General features: G+C 39.3%; 2 pseudogenes; both read right to left on the reverse strand.

The window, feature by feature from the left end:
- Positions 1-311: 311 nt before the first annotated feature.
- Positions 312-1,840, reverse strand: LOC140952795 (leukocyte elastase inhibitor pseudogene; annotated as a pseudogene).
- A 4,778-nt stretch (positions 1,841-6,618) lies between these two features.
- Positions 6,619-8,059, reverse strand: LOC140952257 (leukocyte elastase inhibitor pseudogene; annotated as a pseudogene).
- Positions 8,060-9,662: the final 1,603 nt, after the last annotated feature.

Raw genomic sequence — 9,662 nt, forward strand, 5'->3', positions numbered from 1 at the left:
CGCACAAAAATTTCCAAAATGGCGTGATCACGTGCAGAGATGTTGGGCATGTTGACAGACTGAATTCAAATAGTACACACTGCTCTTCTCGACTTTTATCTTTAACAATTTCTTCTTTGCCCCCATGTCCTTATAATTCTTTGATTTATTACATTGATAATGATAACTACAGGCAAGAGAGCCTAGAACACGTTTACCAAACCTTTTATTAAAATATTTTCTGCTACACTAATTGTTAACAATCATGATAATTATCATTGTTAATTTGAAATGGTTAAGTTAACTTGTTAAACACAATTTCTAATATTTTTTTTTAAAAAAATTTCTTAATAATAGCAGGTCTTCTACAGCTCGTTAGGCAGCCGAACAGTTCCCTCTGATTTTTCTTGTAATGATATTATATGAGATTAAGATTAAGTTTTATTTTTCGTTTACTAGTATTCAAATATATGTTTTGCATTTATGGGGCAACATTTCTCAGACATGAACTTTGTTATACGTCTCAAAACTGTGATAAGGCCGAATCCAGAACTAGCTCCTTCTGACTCTCAGTCTAATGGCTCAGGCTTCATCATTCTACCCATGAACAAAATGCCACCTGACTTTTTATGACAGAGCAAGAACAGGAAGGGGTGATCAGCGCAAAAGACGGGAATCTTTGCCGAACCCCCAGATGGCGATTTAGACCGCGACATTACCACGGCTGTTGCTGCTGCAGCTTCTGTACCTTTCTCGTTGACCTCCACAAATGCCTTGTGAATGACATGGGACACAAACAGACCAGGTGAAATCCCTGTAAAGTCAGCTTTGGCGTTAAACATATCTGTTACACCCATTTTCGCTAGGGGCTTCTTCAGCTGGAATTCCTGTGTCATCTTGAATCTTGGCAAGTACACTTTCACTCTGCCTGGGGGTTGTTCTTGTGTTAGTGCAATAGCCTTTTGTAACTTGTCATGGGTGAGACTGGCCTCTACACTGGCCAACCCATACTTGTCTTGGGGTAGCAGAATCAACATCGAGAGATCCTCACCTTGGTAGGGCAACTCCAGCAATTGACAGCCAAGCTCTGCACCATTTGCAATGTGCTTGAATTTTGTCTTCAGCTTCATCATTTTCACTTTTACCTTTTCTTTTTTAGAAACAAAAAAATCTTTTGAACGAGTGGCTCTTCGATTAAACTCATTTTGCCAAATTCCCTTGAAATATATGGCATTCACCAGAGTCAATTTAGTGCTTGAGTTAAACACCCCCTCAGGAATTAAATTCTTAATATTCTCTTTTGTTTTCCTCTCCACCCAGTCATTCACCTCTTTCCTAGCTCCCTCTGGATCCTTCTGGTAATCGGTCAAAGCCGTTTCTGCATTATAGAATCTTTTTGTTCCCTCAAGGAACTCTTGCTCGATGGTTAAACTTTTTTGCACAAAAAGTCGATTGGCGGCTAATAATTCGTTCCCCTCAGCGTTCGAATCTTGTAATGCATCGAGAAAATGTCGCTGCTGATCGTGCAGTTGATCGCTTGTCATAGCTTCCCAGTGGAGAGCTTCTGACAGTTGTTTGGCTGTGTCTCCTCTGGCTCCCATGGACGTCATGGCCAAAGCAATACTTATACTACTTGGGGAATAAAAAAGGTTTTTATCCGTGAACTTGTCATCTTTCTGGAGAACTTGATAAAGATCCAAGGTGAATTTGTTGTTAGCTTCTACTACAGACTGCATTTTGGATACTGCTGCCCGTAAACTGAAACAAGTAGCGCAAAGAAAGACTTCTTGTAGTTGTAACAATTTTTTTGTTTTTTCCTGCCGACGTGTTTCGCGTCTAACTGAGCTACCTAACAACGAACAGATTATATAAAAATTGCGTGCTCAAGTTCAGCATCCCAAGGAAGTGAGTAATAACTGAAACATGCTGTAAACGGAAGTTAGTATATGTTATTGTGTACATGTCGATGGGAACCAATACTAATAGCGCTATTCGGCTAATTGCGCTATGTCCGCTATTTAATCGAGACAAGTTTCCGTTACACTATATACTATATATTTTACAGGTTTAAAACATTCTATTACAGGTAACTAAGCAGTCAAGTGACAAAGACTACTGCAAAGCTGATTTAAAACAACGTGTATTGTTTTTTTATAACAATATTTCGGCTGGCCATACCAGCCTTCTTCAGGTTTACAGATGTTACTGAACTTATGTAGCAATCACAATAATATATAAATGGAGAATGTCGCAATAAATGGGAGAGGCGGAAATGACGCACAACATAAAAACTGGAAAGGAAAAATACTAACTAAAGGATATGGATTACAATAATTCGTCACGGCGGTTTAGCCCATGAGATTCAAGAGTCATGGTCTTATCTATCAAATGCGACTCCCTGGCCTTACGAACTGAGTCACGTAAAGAATGAATTTTCTCTAGTGGGATTAACTGCATGTCAGTATGAGAATGGTTAGAGTGAGAGAGAAAGTGTTCAGAAACAGTAGTGGGTTTAGATTTAATTTTAGTTTTGTCGACTGCCCGTCTGTGTTCGTTAAATCTGTCCTTGACACGTCGCTTAGTTTCACCTATATATTGTAAATTACAATGGTTACATTGAACCATGTAGATCACATTTTTAGTGTTACAAGTAATGTGTGAAATGATGTAGCGCGTTTCACCTGTAGCGTAAAAGATATAACTTGTGAGGCCGTTAGTAATGTATGGACAAGTGGCACAATTCTGTCCACAACGGAAGAAGGCTGGCGGAAAATGATTGGTGGAGATAACGGGTAGTTGTGCTTTAACTAAAAGGTCACGAAGATTAGAGCTACGTCTGTAAGCAACAAAAGGCGGTTGCTTAAAGACGTCTTTGCAACGGTTAGAGGAGTGTGACATGTTATAGCCTGCAGTGCAGGCGTTTTCTTTGAGCGCGCAATTTGCTCGTGAAAGCGCCATGTTGAAACTTCCCGAAGAGAGGAGGAAATGGGGCGAGTCAAAGGGAGCGGGGAGGGGGCGGGGAGAGAGAAGAGAAAACGCCTGCCCGAAAACACTGTGAAAAAGAGAAACACCCCCTAATTAGACGCGCGTGACCGCTCTTCCGGAAATGAGTAGCCGACAGCAACAAAACAACCAAACAGTCGCTCCAGTCCAAAGACTCGCATTGTCTTAAGAAAAACAAGCGGGAGTTTATCATTGCTTTTATCTTGACTGAGTCACAATGCAATTCTCCACAGCTGATGAAGCTTCAGTTTAAGCTGCAATTCATTCTTCTAAATTCATCTCTGTAAACCGCTATCCGTGAGAGTTTAACATTCTGAAAACAATTTAAAAAACTAACGAGCTGGGCCCAGCGTGATACAACATTGCAGGAAAACATTTCATTCTCGGACTAGAAAGGAAATCGCTTAGTTTTCAAGATCCTGAGGCACTTTGGACAAAAATAAAAAACCTAACAGCCTTATTTAGGGACAAAGAAGTCAAAGAAAACACTCTTGCATCAGAGACCAGAAATTCAAAAGGACCAAAAGCCACAGAAAATAAATAAGCGTGTCATGACCTCTCAGTGTGAAACAAGCGGCTAAAATCACATTTGCTCAGTCAAAACATAGAACCCTCTAGAGCATAATCTACGCGCCAGAAAAAACAATGTGTTGGAACAAGCAGCATTTTGGCATGACGTAAAAGTGGTGTAGGTTTTAGTATTGCGAGCAAATCTTGTCCTGATGATCAGTGTAGAAATCGCTTTGACTTTCTCATTGCGTAATACACGCGACATTCCCAGCCGCTCCAATTCCAAACGGAATAAACAATATAGACTTGCAGTTAATTGACAGGCATCAATCTACTTCCCTATGCCGCACCAATAAGGAGCTCCGTTTGCCAGCGTACGGAGTTTCCCAAAAGAACAATGATATCGGGCAGGCGTATTCTTTTTCTCCCCTCCCCCTCCCCCCTTTCCTTCTTTCGCCCTCGCACCTACCGTAAGGGTTCATAAAATCAAAGATGGCGGCTACAACAACATTACGAACAAGAACAAGGTTTCGCCCACCCAAAATACGCCTGCACTGCACTACACTTTAAACATGTTAAAATGTTTGCGTAGGATATTAGAAATGCGTGGAAGTGCTGGGTTATATGTGACAACAAATATACAACATCGTTAGAAGCTTTGGGTTTAGTCCGTAACGCGTTAGTACGAGAAATTAGCAGCGCGTAGGAACTGTTTTTCAAGGAAATTTTTATTATAACCACGAGCAAGGAGATATTTTTAAACCCGTAAAGTTTGACCATATACATGGTTATTTGGCGGGAAGTTTGAATGTCTTTAATTAAATGTAACCTTATACGCCTTTTTATCCCATTGAGATGGGATTTTCACCAGAAATCATGATTCTGTACAGAAAACTGATGTCAAATTTTTACCATTTCTTTCCCGAATTTTCTTTTTGATGCCAGATTTGGACATCATTTATGACGTCACAGTAGACGTCACATTGGATAGAATAAACACCAATAAATAGGTAATTTATCAACCTACTTCCCTGACAAGTTTCGTTACATTCTATGCATTCTACTAACTGTATATGAACTAAAACTCTCAGGTTCGAGAGGTGCGGGAGCACAAGCCTTAGCAACTGACCACCGTGTAAGGAAACAGAATATTTTTCGAGTTTTTCTTCTTTAAAAATTCTATTAAATGATGTATCTTTTATAACAATTTATCTACTTCAAAGCGCGGTCAAGGTATAAATTTCTGAGGTTCCTCTCAGGTCTTGGGAGCCTTACGAAAATCTTCATACGGGACATGTTGGAGTGACTAGGTTTCGCGCGTTGACCTTCGCTGTCATTTCTATCATCAAGCAAAAAAAAATGGTAACATTGCCAACGTGTTGATCATTTTTCATCATTTGACGAAGTTGAACCCATTCATAGGAAAGGTTAAAAATGTGTTGCGAATCATTGAGAAACCTTGCAATGCATTTTATAGCATTCAAACTAGTTAAAAATCGCATTTTACTCTTAAAGCAGTACAGTAAAAACCCGCGTATAAGAACCTAACATTTAAGAACCTGTTAGGCCAAAATTTCATTTTTAAGCACCCTTCACATAAGAACCATTTTAGGCTAAAATCCTAAAACAGGTTCTTATTTTAAAAAAAAAATATATATATATATATATATATATATATATAACACAGTCTGTATGCAATAATACTCTAAACACTATAGCATGGTTACATAAAACTTTACCATAAGTTTGATTGTAACAGAATCAGATTAAAATAGTATAGTATTTTGCTTAACGAAGCCTCCAAGAATACTGTTTTTGGACATTTAACACCAGATCATTTAAAAATTCAGCTTTATTTCTTGAACAAAAGTTAAGAACCTAATTAAGAACCTAGTTAGCCTAATTCTACACTAAATACCATTTATATAAGAACCAGTTTAGGCTAACTTGGAAAAACCTAGGTTCTTATACGCAGGTTTTTACTGTAGTCACACCCGCTTCTCGAGCGTGATAAGGCCGAATTAATCCAGAACTAGCTCCTTCTTACTCTCAGTCTAATGGCTCAGGCTTCGGCTGATCAATTTGCAAAGATAATCCGGCGCCATGCCGTGAATAGCTTTAAACGTCATCAGTAAAATCTTAAACTCAATGCGAAACTTGATGAGAAGCCAGTGAAGCTGAGATAAGACTGGTGTTCTTATACGCGGGTTTTTACTGTATATGGCAAAACTTAGGTTGCTCAAAATAAGCCTTGTAGCTGCGTTTTGAACTCTTTGAATCTTATCAATTTGTACCTGTGACAATCCATAGAGTAAACTGTTACAGTAATCTAATCGGCTGGAGACAAACGCGTGAATCAAAGTCTCTGAGGAGTCACGTGACAGGTGTTTTCTTATCCGCCTAATGTTGTGGAGATAGTAAAATGATGTATTACAGTTGTTGATGACCGTACCGGTCAAAAATTGATCCTCGATTTTAGCGTTCAAATTTTTAAACGGCTAGGCGTTCAAATTTTCGTATGGAAAGCGTGACTCTCCCTTGAACAGAACACCTAACCGCGGGAATTTTCGACCGGTACCGTGTGCTTTTAAGGTAGCCTAGGCTGCAGCTGAAGAGGCGGGACTGCGTCCGAATTTATTGCCAAGCCTCTCGTTCTCAAGCGAAATTCAAAATTTGATCATTTTACGTCGTAGTTGGGCAGGGACGCAAAAAATCTTCAAAAAGGGGTGATCACATGCAGAGATGTTCGGAATGTTCGATCAAACCTTGTGTAGACTTGTGTATAGATCCTCAAGTCAAACCTTCAGTTTGTGTGTTGACAGACTGAATTCAAATACACACGGCTCTTCTCGACTTTTATCATTAAAAATTTCTTCTTTGTTTCATGTCCTTATAGTGCTTTAATTTATTACATTAATAATAATAACTATAGGCAGGAGATCCTTGAACACGTTTACCAAACCTTTTATTAAAATATTTCCTGCTACACTAATTGTTAATAATAATAATAATTATAATGATAATTGTATTAATTGTTAATTTGAAATGGATAAGTTAACTTGTTAACCACAATTTCTAATATTTTTCTAAAAAAAATTTCATTATAACGATATAATGACAAATATTCTACAGCTTATTCGGCAGCCGATCAGTACCCTCTGATTTTTCTTGTAATAATATTATATGACATTAAGATTAATTTTTATTTTTCGTTACTAGGTACCTAATATCGTTCTTGACCTCCTGTGGTATTCAAATATATGTTTTGCATTTATGGGGCAATATTTCTCAGAAATGAACTTTGTTTTTACGTCTCAAAAGAAAAAAGAAACGCAACAATAAGGAATAACTGTGATAACGCCTAATTAATCCAGAACTAGCTCCTTCTTACTCTCAGTCTAATGGCTCAGGCTTCACCATTCTACCCATGAACAAAATGCCACCTGACTTTTTATGACAAAGTAAGAACAGGAAGGGGTGATCAGCGCAAAAGACGGGAATCTTTGCCGAGCCCCCAAATGGCGATCTAGCCTTCATTACCACGGCTGTTGGTGCTGCAGCTTCTGTACCTTTCTCGTTGACCTCCACAAATGCCTTGTGAATGACAAGGGATACATGGAGCCTCTCAGGACCAGTTGAAATTCCTGTAAAGTCAGCTCTGTTCGCGTTAAACATATCTATTGCACCCATTTTCGCTAGGAGCTCATTCAGCTGGAATTGCTGTGTCATCTTGAATCGTGGCAAGTACACCTTCACTCCGCGTGAACGTTGTACTTGTGTTAGTGCAATAGCCTTTTGTAACTTGTCATGGGTGAGACTGGCCTCTACACTGGTCAGCCCATACTTGTCTTGGGGTAACAAAATGAACATCGAGAGATCCTCACCTTGGTAAGGCAACTCCAGCAATTGACAGCCAAGCTCTCCACCATTTGCAATGTGCTTGAAGTTTGTCTTCAGCTTCATCATTTTCACTTTTACCTTTTCTTTTTTAGAAACAAAAAAATCTTTTGAACGAGTGGCTCTTCGTGCAAACTGATTTTGCCAAATTCCCTTGAAATATATGGCATTCACCAGAGTCAGTACAGTGAGTGAGTTAAACACCCCCTCAGGAATTAAATTCTTAATATTCTCTTTTGTTTTCTTATCCACCCAGTCATTCACCTCTTTCCTAGCTCCTTCTGGATGGTTCTGATAATCAACCAAAGCCAATTCTGCATTATAGAATTGTTTTGTTCCATCGAGGAACTCTGGCTCGATAGTTAAACTTTTGTGCACAAAAGTCGATTCCCGGCCAATAATTCGTTTCCCTCAGCGTTCGATTCTTGTAGCGCATCGAGGAAGTGTCGCTGCTGATCGTGCAGTTGATCGCTTGTCATGGCTTCCCAGTGGAGAGCTTCTGACATATGTTTGGCTGTGTCTCCTCTAGCTCCCATGAACGTCATGGCCAATGCAGTACTCAAACTGCTTGGTGAATAAAAAAGATTTGATTCGTGAACTTTTCATCATTCCGGAGAGCTTGATAAAGATCCATAGTGAATTTGTTGTTAGCTTCTACTACAGACTGCATTTTGGAGACTGCAGCGCATAAACTGAAATAAGCAGCGCAAAGAAAGACTTCTTATAATGTAACCTTATTTTGTTTATTCCTGCTGACGAGTTTCGTCTGTCTGAGTCGAATACACCTAACAAAAAACAGCTTATATAGCACTCTCGTGCCTAAGTTTAGCATCCAAAGGAAGTGAGTAATGGTTGAAGCATGCTGTAAACGGAAGTTATATGAACCGTCTTAGTATGCTATTATTATTAATAGTAATATGTGGGGGCCAATACTACTTAGCTAATAGCGCTATTAAATCGAAGCAAGTTTCTTACACTACATACTATGTGACAAGTTTAAAAGAGGAGGGGAGGTCGGACGAGGCGTCACATTCTACTGCAGGTAACTAAGTCAAGTAACATAACAACAACAACACTGTTCAATTGCATTACCATTTGCATAGATGCATACAAAAGAAACGATAGTAAAGAATAACCATAATAATTGCGTTCGAGGTACGAGAACGCAACCCTAATTTGTGTTGGGTGTCCTGTGCAATTTAATGAGGGAGGTTTTTTCGTCGTGGACACACATTTGCCTCGCTTTGAGGCGCTTGCTTATGTTTCGCCTCACTTTGACTCGCTAGCTCACGTGGTGATTCTTATGTCCTCGGCGTTCACCTTTCAAAGGTTTGCTGAGGTCTGATATTCTGTCTTCGAAAAACGTTCATCTTTTGAAAAGGTTGCTGAATCTTCGTTAAGCGTACATCGATCTGTGTTTGCTGAATCGTCCAAAGCGTTCATCTTTCAGAAGTTTGCTGTTAAATTTTACTTTGGATTAAGCCTTCATTTTTTTCATCATGGTTCGTCACTGTCTTTGGAAAATGTCTGCGACTCCTGGTGCATGCATCAAACCTGGTTTAGTTCGGCGGCCGTTGTACCGCAAAGTGAATTTACGGAGTTGTGTAGCTCGGCAACCGTTGTGCCACAAAGTAAATCTACCGAGATGTGAAGCTCGGCGGCGCCATTTGATCATGACTTGTTATATTTTCGGCACCGGACAAACCAACGAACACTTTAACTCTATGTTATTTATTAGGAAAAACTCATAAAACAGCCCACAGTAACGCCACTCTCGAGTCACTGAAATCAAGACGCTCGACCAAATTTCTGGAAAAGTTATTGACGTGAGCCGCACACACATTCCACTGAAGGCTTTTACAAGGCTAGTGCGAAGCTTGAATTCAGATGTGAAAGCTTTTAAAACAGTAAATTCAATTTAATTCATTTTGTCAACAAGTTGGTGATTGGATGCTCTTAAACAAAAAACAGAGAAAATTAACCGAAGAAATGTTTTTGAAGAAAAAGAATCTGGGTTAAGCACTAATCGGCCTTTGAGCAACTGCGCCCTGTAATCGCGCCAATAAAACAAAATGTTTTTTTTACACGCCCAACGCACTTTGGCCAATGTCTCCGCCGATAACAAGCACTTGACACCGACCAAAGCCTTAGTAGCGTTTATAAAATTGCGCACTGAAGTCTCAAAGTTCAAAGCGGAGTAAAAGGTCACTGAGTCTTATTTTTTCAAGAAAATTAGGAAAAACATTATTATATCCTTTTTTAACCAAAACTTT

This window comes from Porites lutea, chromosome 11 (genome assembly GCF_958299795.1).
Source record: "Porites lutea chromosome 11, jaPorLute2.1, whole genome shotgun sequence".
Taxonomy (NCBI): domain Eukaryota; kingdom Metazoa; phylum Cnidaria; class Anthozoa; order Scleractinia; family Poritidae; genus Porites; species Porites lutea.